Below are 14,104 nucleotides of genomic sequence, written 5' to 3' on the forward strand. Positions count from 1 at the left end.
CTGGTGAATAAGGTGGCTGTGGTAGCACTGAAATTTGTTTTGAGGTTAAAAATTGCTGTACTGACAGAGCAGTATGGGATGGCGCATTATCGTGATGCAGAATCCAATTATCAGCAATATTGGCACGGACACGAAGAACTCATTTACGAAGTCTTTCTAAAATTTCTTTGTAGAAATATTGGTTAACTGTTTGTTCAGAAGGTACCCACATTCTTTATGAACAATTCCCTTGGAATCGAAAAAGCACACAAGCATGCATTTCACTTTTGACTTTGACATACGAGGTTTTTTTGGTCTGGATGATCCCTTTGAGCACCATTGCGAACTTTGGCGTTTTGTCTCTGGATCATATTGAAAAAACCAACCTTCATCACCAGTGATAACACGGCTCAACAAATCTGGATTGATTTCCGTTTGCTCTAACAGATCGGCTGCCACATTTTTCCGTGTTTCTCGCTGTTGTTGTGTGAGATTTTTGGGGACCATTTTTGCACAAATCTTTCTCATACCAAGATCTTCAGTTAATATTAGACGAACAGTTTCTCGATTGATGTTGAGTTCTTCTGCAATCATTTTCACGGATATCTTCGATCAGATTGTAGGATTTCACGCACCCTGGTCAAGTTGACATCTGTCCGTGAGGTTGATGGTCGTCCATTGCGGTCTTCATCTTCAACATTCGTTCTGCCTTCACTAAAAATTTTATGCCACCGAAAAACTTGAGCTCTTGACATAACCTCCTCTCCAAAAGCCTTCTGAAGCTTACCGTAAGTTGACGTCGCGTTTTCACCCGATTTAACGCAAAAAGAAATGGCATACCATTGCGCAATATTTTGCGGTTTCATTTCTGTGACGAGAGACACAAACACGTGTTCACTTATTACAGCACAACCTCAAGACTAGCAGTTGCATCAATGTGCCGCTTGGACTAGAAGTAGTTTATAGACCAAGGTCAAAGATGGTGTGCCTACGCAAGCTGCAGGGTTGCCACATCTTGCAAAGAAAAATCAGTCTCATTACTTTATTGTCGCACCTCGTATATATATATACTATTAAGTATATACATATATATATACTATTAAGTATATATATATATATATATAAATACACTATTAAAGTATTCTATCCGTTACTGAAGTAAAGTGAAACTAATTTAAAATAAATTAGACAAATTATTGCAAAAAAACTTTATACTTAAAATAAAATTAACTACAATGCTACTTTTAGTACAATCTACTAGTATGTGAAACTAATGTTTTAGTACCATATTTGAACATATTTTTTAAACATCAATAACAACTTTATACTACATCCCTAATAACCATCTTTATAATTCCTGTGACTAGGAATTTATAATTCCTAGTCATTGTTTTTTACTATCACTTGTTCATTAATTATAAGTTCATTGTTTTTATATTTTACTCTACGTATATATTCACACACTTGAAATATATATATATATACATATATACACGAGGGTAAGTCAATTATTATCTGCAATTTAGTTATATTTTTGTTTATGTTGGTAGTACTATCGTATTGCGTAGATGACACATGCATGGTTTAATTGTTATGTCTGTGCAGGTTTGATGCTGCTAGGTTAATTCCATTATCACTGCCCTGCCGTTAACCATGGCTGCTCTGCTTTCTGTTTGCACCAAAGAGCAACGTTCAGTGATCCGTTTTTTTGTGGTCAGAAGGTGTATCAGGGGTCAAAATTCATCAAAGACTTTTGGTACAGTACGGGAACAGTGCTTTGCCGCAAGGGAATGTCTAGAAATGGATTGAAAAATTCAAAAATGGTCGCACAACGAAGGAGCCAGACAACTGTTTACTGCTACGAATGAGGAAAACATTGAGCGTGTACGTAACATGGTTTTCTTAGACAGACAAATAACTATCGATGAAGTGGCACATCGTGTGCAAATTAGTCACGGTTCTGCCTACAAAATCATCCACAACAGACTTGGGTTTCATAAAGTCTGTGCAAGATGGGTCGCAAAACAACTCACACAGTTGCATAAACAAACGCGCTTGGGCATCTGCCAAAAATACTTGGATCGCTATAGTAACAAACGGGACATCTTGTTAGACAGAATCTTCACTGGTGATGAAACATGGATCGATCATTACGAACCGGAGAGTAAACGGCAGAATATGGAATGGAAACATCCAAATTCGCCATGCAAAAAAAAGTTCAACACCCAACCGTCCGTAGGAAAACTGATGCTCACGGTTTTTTGGGACTAACAAGGCCTAGTACTGGAACATTATGAGGAAAGGGGCACGACAATAAATAGTGCGCGTTACAGTGAGGTGCTTACTGCCAAGCTGAAGCCTGTAATTCAAAGCAAATGCCGAGGACTGCTGTCGAAAGCTGTGTTGTTGCACAATGCTCGTCTACATACTGCTACCCACACTGCTGAAACACTCCAGAAACTCAACTTTGAACTACTGGCTCATCCTCCGTATAGTCCTGATCTTGCCCCTTCTGACTATCTCTCGTTTGGTCCACTCAAAGAGGCATTAAGGGGCCGTCGATTTACCTCAGAAAAAACAGTAAAAGAAGCAGTAAATTCCTGGCTCACAGCTCCACCGAAAACCCTCTTTTATGAGGGCATCATGAAGCTTGTGCAGTGATGGATCAAGTGCATTGAAATGCAAGGGGACTATGTTGAAAAATGATGTACAGTAAGTTTCTTGTATTGCAATAGAACTACATTGCGGATAATAATTGACTTACCCTAATATATGGTAAAGCTCTTGCCAGTATTTAATATCTAAAGAAAAGAATTATCATTCTTCATTTGAATATGTTATATATTACATATATTTCTATATATATTATATTGTATTTCTATATATTTTATATATATATAATACATGTAGACACACACTTAAAATCTCTAAATCATTCGTTGTTACCCTCTTTGAAGATGACACAACGATAGTTAGTTAAAATGGCTTGAAAATAATATGATAGAAGTTCAGAGTATTATTCACTGGATGGACTGTAACCATGTATCCTTAAGTATGGAAAAAACTCTGAATTGCGCTTCTCAGGTAAACACTATAATGCTAATTGTAGGGATAGAATTTTCACAGTATATTTGTTGTCCGTAAAAAAAAATTCCTGAGCGTTTTATTAAATGACAAATTCTCTTGGAATGATATCAAATTGGCTTTGTTTGTAACAAAATCAATCTATATTGTTTTGCTTTGAAGTGCTTCAATAAAAAGTTAACCTTTTCATAGTTATTTAATGTATTATGCTTACATATAATCACATATGTAGTATAACATTTCTAGGAGCTCCATCAGAACAAGGTTTCAAGATACAAAAATGGGTGTTAGATCATTGTTTGGTCCCCTAAGAATGAATCGCATAGACAAAACAATCAGAATATTAAAAGTGTTATCTGTCTGTGTAATTATATTTATGAATGTGTAATCTTTGATAAAAAGAAGTCACTTATTCTTTTAAAAGCAACAAAATCAATCTCAAAACTATTAAACCAGGCAACAGAAGTGTGTTACGTAACTCAACATAATACTTCAGCTTTTAAGAAAGGGCCTTATTATTCTTAAGTTGTCATTTTTAATAAATTACTTAACATTTAAAAGAACTTCTCACCAATTTATTTAACAAGCAATTAAAGGATTTTCTTTTACAGAATCAATATTATTCAATCAATTTTAAGTAATATTATTTAAATAACCCTGAATGTTTTGCATCTTGTCCAACATGTACCTAAATATTAGCTCAAATAATATCTGCTAAAATTTTTGAATTGTGAATTATCACTGCAGGTGTAGATAAGATTAAATAAAGAAAGAGGGACATAAAAGAAAACATATTTATAACTTATTGCGAAGTAGAATCCTGCAATTTTTTATCTAAAATATTGACATTAGAACAGAAAACTAATCAGCTATTTGGGACTAATTTAATATTTTAAGGAAAAATTAAATAATATCAACAATTTGGAAGTATAACTAATCTACAGATATAAATTCAATAACTTATCAGTTACAGCTAAACTGGAATCACTGAAACAACTGAAAATAGGCTGCAATTTCCAATGCAGATGGGAGGGAGCAATGTATTTCTGTGGTTACAACTTATTTGAGGGATGAAAGATGAGGGCATACTGTATTGCTTCAAAAGAAAAGTCATTCAAACAGATTGCCTGAAATTGAAGTCATAAATCTCAAATGACAATCAAGAATAGAATATATTAAGCGGTTAAAAACTTCCCATCATGAAATTTTTATTTGATGAAAGTATATCTTTCATCAAATAAAAATTTTCAGCAGTCAAATCTTCAGCTCATATTGAGAAATTTTGAGGCTCTAAGAATGTGCTGTCACTGTATGTATCAAACACATGAACATTGCATATAAATTCATTAATGACTACTGCTAACATGTAAGAAGCTTGGTCAAATCTCTACGGTTTTTTATATAAACACAATGTAATATACAGACAACTGCACGGACCAAATATAAAACAAAACAGATGATTAGGTGAACGCTCATGGAGTCTTTATGTTTTTGAAGGGAAGTGCAGAAAAAATTCACTACAAATACTGAAGTTAATGGCACTATGCTTTTAATAAAGAATTAGACTAGAGGCTGCTTTACGTTGCACATCATACACAGATTTTACTAAATTGGGGCGATACTACTGAATTTTCATGACAGCAGATCAAATATAAAATAAGGGCATGAATAAAATACTTTTGGAGATAACTTGATCTTTAAAGAAAACTTTAATCAGGTAGATAATAATTGCATTATTTAAGCCACTAGTTAGCTTGTGTATAACAAGTTTAAGGCAGTCAGGTAAAAGAAAACTAACATGTTATTTCTATGAAACAAAAGGTTCAAAAAGAAATCTTTGAAATCATAATAATTCTGTCATCAAACAAAATGATTAAGAATGGCATTCTCATGTTGTAACACCCAATTGTATGTACTATATTAAATAAAATGACAGAATGAATGGAATCCAATACCACAGATCAAAGAATATTCATCCAAATGAATATCGAAAAATATTTTCCTACTTTTGATTACAGAAATGCCTACTTACATATTCAAATGAAGAATGATAACTCTCTTCTTTAGATATTAAGTACTGGCAGAAGCTTTACCAAATGAACAAATTAATGTATTGTGTAAAAGTCACCCCTGCTCTACAGCAATGTATTGACCTTTTACAAGTTATGGAAGAAAAACACTGCTTCTTCAATGACATCATAATTCCTCCAATAAAGAAGCATCTCAACCACATGCTGTTTTTGTTAGAATTGCATAAAACCTAAAATCTTTGATTTAACAATAAAAGATGAAATGCCTACTTTTTTTTAAAAGCTTCAAAACTCTTAACCATATTATGATATTGATGTGCATCATCTTCAAAAGATAAATGCAAATCTCACTACAAAAGGACCTAAAATATTTCACTCTTTTAAAGAGTGAAATATAACTAGCAAATTATGATATTTCTTCAAAATTCTGTAGTTTTATTAAATCCACTAATTCTTTCCTGCAATAAGACTAATTGATTAAGAGCTTCATTAAACAATTTCAGTTATTTAACATATGTTTATATAGAGAGTAAAAAATATGTAAACTCAACTTTACAACCGTTCCAGATTGAATACTGTAACTTTCAGATAAGGTATTGGTCAAATATTTTACTTTTGACAAAAATAGGATTTCAACCCGTTCTTTGGGGTGACCCAAGGATTGCAATTGAAATATTTTAAAAGGTAACACACCTTACTTAATACATCAATTTTAAGGTTTCTTTAAGACAAGCAATATGGTATACATAAAAAGTTGGTATGATGACTGTACCAATAATGGTGGCAAAATAAAGTTTGGATTTTGAAAATTACTAAATCTTGAAGTTCAAATAATAAAATTAAATAAAAAGAAATTAAACTGAATTAAATTAAAATTTAACCTAATTTAATTTAATTTTTAATTTAAATTTAAATTTTAAAAAATTTTACTTTTGTGTAAAAAAAAATTGTTTTTGTTCCAATTTATTGAATAAATAAATAAAGATATTATCATTTAATCATGCTGATCAACTGATTATTAATGATCTCTTTTACCACTGTAGCAGAAATGAAGCTTACTTCATTATTGTCTAATATTCCATTTTCAGCAATTCATAAGTACACTGTTAGTTTCTTATGAGAATTTATTATCAGCAGTTGGATAACTGATTTTGTCCACCTTTATCACATTTGTAAGCCACTTTTGTTATTTACATCTTTTTTACCTTTTTCTAATAGTTCTTTACTGAATTAATTTTTTTTGTTCTACTTGCTAACATTGTTATCAACATGTCGGTGAACAGGAAAGGGTCACACTTTTAATGATGAGGGGCTTTGTCGATAGAGTTGGGTCATATAATGAAATCTGTGAATTGTACAATGCAACAATTAACCATAACTCTAATTCAAAAGTTACAGTGCCCAAAACCCATCAAACAAATTTGATGGTTTGATGGAAATGAGTCAGAAACAGGCAGTATTAATAATACAGGCAAAACCAGGGAGGCCTAAATCTGCAACAAATAATAACAAACTATTACAGATTATGCAAGAATTTATTCAGAATTCTCATTCCTCAACTTGAACGAAAGCCCAAGAACATAAAATTAGCCAAAGTTCAGTGATTCGAACATTAAAAAGTGAAATTTCAAACACTTCAAATTCATCTGGTGCAAGAACTTAATGAAGATGACTATGATAAAATAGTTGACTTCTGCGAAATTATGATGAACAATACCTGTAAACCTAATTTATTAAAAAAACATTATTTTTAATGATGAGATCATACTTTTTTTTTTAAATGGCAATGTAAATCGCTGTAACTGTTAATACTTAACTGATATTAATCCACAATGGTATTGTGAGGCACACACACAGTATCCAGTCAAAGTAAATGTATGGGCAAGTATTGTTAGGGCCTATATTTATTGATGAAAATTTAAACACAGTAAAATAAAACGGTTTGCCTCTCAATCATATCATTCCTAACATTCAAAACATTGTTGGCCTTAACTTCCAAAACATTTGGCTTCAACAAGATGGTGCCCAGCCTCATTTTGGTCTTCAGGTAAGTGAAATTTTAAATACATTTTTTCTTGGCAGATGGATTGGCTGAAGAGGTCAAATAGAATGGCCAGTGAGATCATCCGACTTGTGACCGCTGATTATTACTTCCTATGGAGCCACTTAAAAAGTATTCTTTATCATAATAAGCCACAAGATATCGATGATTTAAAAAATAAAATTAGGGAATCAGCACAAAATATCACTAGGGAATCATTGAATAATGCAGTATCATCCTTTTACAAGTGACTGGCACACTGTCAAAAAACAGAAGGAGGGCATATATTAAAATGAAGTTAGTAAATAAGCTAAACCTAAGCCAACATCGATCATTAACCTATGCCTACAAGTGCCCATAATAATGATGAGGTTGGGCATTTACAAAGAAATTGAAGTAATTAAACACATAAAAGGGGATGAAAATTTAATAATAGTTGAAAATTGGAATGCAAGATATGGAAAAGGCAAGAAAGAAATATTTTGTGGGTGAATACAGGCTGGGCAAAAGGAATGAAAGAGGGGACCATCTTACTGAAAGATTTAGAGATAAACTCCTTGACTCCAAAGCATATACTGGAACAGATGTTGATAGCGACCATAATTTAGTAATAATGAAATGTAGATTTGAGTTTAAAAACCTAAAGAAAAGGTGTCAGATGAATCAGAGGAATTTTGAGAAGCTTGAGGAAGAGGAGGTAAAGATTTTTGGGGAGGACATCGCAAGAAATCTGAGTAAAATAGATATGATAGAAAATATAGAAGATGAATGGGAGAATGTTAAAAAGGAAATTCTTAAATCAGCAGAAGCAAACTTATACGAAACAAAGAGAACAGGTAGAAAACCCTGGATATCAAAGGTTATAGTGCAGTTGATGGATGAACAAAGAAAGTATAAAAATGGTAGTGATGAAGAAGGTAAAAGGAGCTATCGATAATTAAGAAATAGTATAAACAGGAACTGCAAATTAGCAAAAGAAGAGTGGATTAAAGAAAAGTGTTCAGAAGCGGAAAGAGAAATGATCATTGGTAAAATAAAAGTAGATGGAGCATATAGAAATGTTAAGGAGAATTTTGAGGTACATAAATTAAAATCTAATGTGTTAAATAAAGATGATACAACGATTTATAATACAAAAGAAAAGGTCGATAAGTGGATGGAATATATTGAAGAGTTATATGGTGGAAAGAATTAAAAACCGGTGTTATAGAGGAAGAAAAGGAAGTCAAAGAGGATGAAAAGGGAGATACAATATTGAGATCTGAATTTAATAAAGCATTAGAAGATTTGAATGGCAGAAAGGCTCCTGGGATAGACAGGATACCTGCAAAATTACTGCACAGTGTAGGTGAGGAAGCGATAGATAGATTATACAAACTGGTGTGTAGTATTTACGAAAAAGGGGAAGCTCCATCAAAGAGTGTTATTGTGATGATACCAAAGAAACAAGGAGCAAATAAATTTGAAGAATACAGAACAATTAGCTTAACTACTCACGCAACGAAAATCTAACTACAATTCTGTACATAAGAATTGAGAGGAGAGTGGAAGAAGTGTTGGGAGAAGACTAATTTAAAGAAGAATATACACATGGAAAAAGCCAGGTGATATTGCAAGGTATCAGATAAATTATATCATGGTTAAGCAATAATTTAGAAATCAACTCGTCAGCTGCAAAGCATATACTGGAGCAGACATTGATAGCGGTCATAATTTAGTGTTAATGAAATGTAGACTAGGGTTTAAAAACCTGAAGAAAAGGTGTCAGATGAATTGGTGGAATTTAGAAAAGCTTGAGGAAGAGGAGGTAAAGAAGATTTTTGGGGAGGACATCGCAAGAGATCCGAATAAAAAAGATAGGATTGAAAATATAGAAGATGAATGGGAGAATGTTATAAGGGAAATTCTTAAATCAGCAGAAGCAAACTTATGCAGAACAAAGAGAACAGGTAGAAAACCCTGGATCAGACGATATATAGCAGCTGATAGATGAACGTAGAAAATATAAGAATGCTAGTGATGAAGAAAGTAAAAGGAACTATCGACAATTAAGAAATACTATAAACAGGAAGTGCAAACTAGTGAAAGAAGATTGGATTAAAGAAAAGTGGAAAGAGAAATGAACATTAGTAAAATAGAAGGAGCATACAGGAAAGTTAAGGAAAATTTTGTGGTACATAAATTAAAATCTAATAATGTGTTAAACAACGATGGTACACCGATATATAATACAAAAGGCAAAGTCGATAGGTGGGTGGAATATATTGAAGAGTTATATGGAGGAAATGAATTAGAAAATGGTGTTATAGAGGAAGAAGACTGAGATCTGAATTTAAGGGAGTATTAAATAATTTGAATTGCAAAAAGGCTCTTTGAATAGATGCAATACCTGTAGAATTACTGCGCAGTGCAGGCGAGGAATCAATTGATAGATTACACAAACTGGTGTGTAATATTTATGAAAATGGGGAAGTTCCATCAGACTTCAAAAAGAGTGTTATTGTCATGATACCAAAGAAAGCAGGAGCAGATAAATGTGAAGAATATAGAACAATTAGCTTAACTAGCCATGCATCAAAAATCTTAACTAGAATTCTGTCCAGAAGAATTGAGAGGAGAGTGGAAGAAGTGTTAGAAGACCAATTTCGTTTCAGGAAAAGTGTAGGGGCAAGCGCTTAGATTAATAGTAGAAAGAAGATCAAAGAAAAGCCAATCAACATAGCATTTGTAGATTTAGAGAAGACATTTGATAACATAGACTGGAACAAAATGTTCAGCAGTTTACAACATTTAGGGTTCCAGTATAAAGATAGAAGAACAGCTAACATTTACAGAAACCAAACTGCAACAGTAATAATCAAAGAACATAAAAATGAAGACATAGTAAAAAAGGGAGGCTGGCAAGATAGGGAGATAGGCTGGCCTATCTCAGTTACTATCTTTACATACAACTAGCAGTTAATGATGTTAAAAAATAATTTAGATTCGGAGTAAGAGTGCAAGATAAAAAAATAAAGATACTACAAATTGCTGATGATATAGTAATTTTGGCCAAGGGTAAAAAAGATTTAGAAGAAACAATGAATGGCATGGATAAGGTCCTACGAAAAAACTACCACATGAAAATAAACAAGAACAAAATGAAAGTAATGAATGTAGTAGAAATAATGTAGATGAACCACTGAATATAAAAATAGGAAGAAAAAAGATTATAGAGGTAAAGAATTCTGTTATTTGGGAAGTAGAATTACTAAAGAAAAATCTTTAATATATTTAGTAGAATTACTAAAGATGGATGAAAGCAGGAGCAATATAAAATGCCGAATAACACAAGAAAAACAAGCTTTCAGTCAGAAATATAATTTGCTTACATCAAAAATTAATTTAATCATCAGGAAAACATTTTTGAAAGTAAATATTTGGAGCGTACCTTTATATGGAAATGAAACTTCGACGATTAGAATACTTGGGCAGAAGAGATTAAAAGCTTTTGAAATGTGGCGCTATAAAGAATGTTAAAAATCAGATGGGTGAGTAAAGTGACAAAGAGGTGTTGCGGCAAATTGATGAAGAAAAAAGCACTTGGAAAAATATAGTTAAAAGAAGAGACAGACTTATAGGCGACATATTAAGGAATCCTGGAATAGTCGCTTTGATACTGGAAGGACAGGTAGATAGGAATACTTGTGCAGGCAGGCAACATTTAGAATATGTAGAACAAACTGTTAGGGATGTAGGACAGGGTATATAGAAATGAAACAACTGGCACTAGATAGGGAATCTTGGAGGGCTGCATCAAACCAGTCAAATGAATGAAGACAGAAATATATATATATATATATTTATTAAGTATAAAGTTTGCTATTTTTTCTAAATAAATCTATTTGATAATATCCATTTAATCAAATTTTTATAAATTTACTTATTTGCAGTAACAGTTCCTTAACTTATCAAACTAAGTTTTTCAAAATCCAAACTTCATTTTGCTTCCATTTTGGACACAGATATCACACCAATCTTTTATTTACACCATTTTTCGTGTCTTAAAGAAATCTTTAAAATGATGTAATACACCAAGGGTGTAACCATTTTAATATTTGAGTTACAACCCCTGGTCCACCCCTCAAGAAGGGGTTGAAATTCTATTTCTTGTCAAAAGGTAAAGTAGTTGACAATTACCTTGCCCTGAAAGGGCAAGGTAATTGTAATTCTATCTGGAATGGTTTTAAAGTTGACTTACTCTGTGTCACAGACAAACCTAAAATACTAAATAAGTCTTAACCATAACATCATCCCTATCAGAAAACCCTCGTAATATTAATAATTTATCAAATTAATAAAAATTACTTTAATTCCCAATTTGCACATTACGTGATTATTCAATGTTCACTCACATAATTATTATACACTTCATCTTTTACTTCTCTTAGCATACCATTAAATAATTTAAATCCATTGTAACAATGATATTTGTTTTGCTATTTTTTTTGTTCTTTCAATCTTAAAATCAGTTTTATTTCTTAAAGAATAACTGCTAACATTTATGAAAGATGTGATATATTTCAGGAAACATATAGAAATCTCTCTATTTCTTATACTAAAAATTAACGTTAGGATTAAGAATGATATCCTTTGTTAAATATTCATACAATATTATGTCCATTACATGTGCAAGTGTGCACTACAATGTGAGAAAAGCTTCAAGACTCAAATTTGAAGTAACAAGTGACACATAGGTAAATTTCAAGCAGGAGCTACTGATGCTAGGAATTGTACTAGTTTATCACAGCTTTATAAAGGCAACAGTGAAAAATCTGTAGCTTCCTCCTCTGTCTTTTACAACCCATAAAGAAAGTAAAATAATTAAAATGAAAAAAAATTCTGATATATATTGGGACCTAAAGAAATTCCTTCTACATAGTTATAGCACAAAATTTAAGTTATCACAATATTTACCTAGAATAAATTACATAGCAATGATTTACAACAGTCTCCACAAATTCTAGTATATTAATTTTCAATTTTACTCATTTCTTATCTAGATTTGTGCACACACTAGAGTAGAAATAGACTCAGGAACATTTAAAAATAGACTTCTTTATTAAGATTTTCTACAGAACTTTGAACATGCACCTCGATGAACAAATCTGAATAATCTCAATTGAATTTATTCAACAATCTCTATTGAACACGGTGATTCAACTACTGCAGACAAATAGTAAAACCATCGGAATCTAGGCTACGGCATATTCAACAAGACTGGTAAGATCTTAAAAGTCAAATACATGGGATACCGCAGGTTTTACAATCATTAGTTCTATGAGAGCTTCTGTTATTGGAGTAATATTTTCCTGTATTAAAATAAAATGCTCCTTTACTGCTCTGGTTATTATCAAGAAAGGAATGGGGGTATCATCAAAATTATAGAAGATAACCAGAGGAAGACTATGGGGCACTTTCAGAAAGGTGAACTAGTAACAAAGGTGTTACGTTCAATGCCTCAAAATTATATCGATAAAAAGATTTTTTCATTACTTGAAAACATTCAAATTTATTACATATAACTTGAGGGTGCAGCTATACCTGACTACGAAGTCCTTATCAATTAAATTTACAAAAATAACCACAGGACCTAAGGTTCACAAACCGTTGATCATTCTATTCTGTTCTTAAGACATAAATTGTACATTTTAACATTGACACTACTACAAAAAAAAAGAAATTAGAATATTACCGATTTCTTAGCAGAAATAAAGTTTATATATTTATTTATAAATTATATGTAGTTAATGCCTACAAACAGTAACTAAATCATGGCTAAACTATGCTTCTTGATTTTAATTGTAAGCATTAGTCAAGTTTAAAAATAATTTAATTAGCACCTGAATATATATTAATATGTAGCTATTCTAAATAGTATTTACCTAAACTTTATCTACTTCCCAATCAAACCATATCAATACATCTTTCTATGAATAAACAAGTCTAAATGTATTGCCTTTAAGATAATCAACAACTCCTTAATTCCTTTCCCAACTCATTCACATACTCTGGGGGGTATTTGTTAATTATTATGAATATCTTTTGAGAAATATCTGCCAATAAGACTACTAATTTATTTATTATTTTTTTTTTTAATCGATAAAATATGGCCTAAATTAACTTAATTGTAAACGTAAATATAATACACTAGAAATATTATGAAAAATGTACTCTTAGATCTTATAAATTAAACATTCTCTCAAGATGAAACTAATCATATATTTTAAAAATAAAACATATACACACGTATATAAAGATACATGGAACAACAATCTGGTTTATATATTCCACCAACGTCGTCCGATTCTGAAAACAAACGTATCAGTTATCACAACTCCATTAACGAATGATCGAACAAACATAATTTGAAAATACTACGTTAAAAAGGTTTCAACGTTTCCAGTAAATAAAGTAAACACATTAGGATAACATTTTGAGAAAATCCATTACTATTTGATACAATGATTCTCAAACTTATCAATCATTTACAGTAATATATATACAATATTAACCACGAAACCTATCTTATTCGATGATGCAGATAAAAAATAAGAACCCTTACCTGTCTATCTGTGTAAACATCCATAGAAAGACCGATATCAAGTCAGAAAAGCAAAACAGCTATACGAACCCTTTCCGCAAGCAAAATATAAACTAGAAATTTCAGCTTTTCTATTGGTCAGATCTGACGTTACATTACTGTGAATGAAGATCCTTCGAAGTTTAATCAAACTAGCCGTGAATATTTTACGTCATTTCATAAAGTCGTCGTTGCTGAGATGGTTCAAAAAACAAGATATTAAAAAAATGACATCTTGAAAACTTTCTTAAATTCCAACAAATAAACAAGCAAGATAAATAAAGATGTAATATCTTTGGCTTTACAGTTATTATAAGAGAGGTGTTAAAAATGGATACAGAAGAATTT

General features: G+C 31.7%; 1 protein-coding gene across 6 annotated transcripts in view; it reads right to left on the reverse strand.

Annotated features, from left to right (window-relative positions):
* htk (AT-rich interaction domain hat-trick) overlaps positions 1 to 13,891 on the reverse strand; it is a 176,261-nt gene extending 162,370 nt beyond the window's left edge. For all 6 annotated transcript variants that reach the window (XM_075367666.1, XM_075367665.1, XM_075367664.1 and 3 more), the window contains exon 1: positions 13,739 to 13,891. The gene's annotated coding sequence lies outside the window, so the exon portion shown is untranslated. The remainder of the gene's footprint in view (positions 1 to 13,738) is intronic.
* Positions 13,892 to 14,104: the final 213 nt, after the last annotated feature.

The sequence above is a fragment of the Lycorma delicatula genome, chromosome 5 (assembly GCF_047948215.1).
Source record: "Lycorma delicatula isolate Av1 chromosome 5, ASM4794821v1, whole genome shotgun sequence".
In the NCBI taxonomy this organism is placed as follows: Eukaryota; Metazoa; Arthropoda; class Insecta; order Hemiptera; family Fulgoridae; genus Lycorma; species Lycorma delicatula.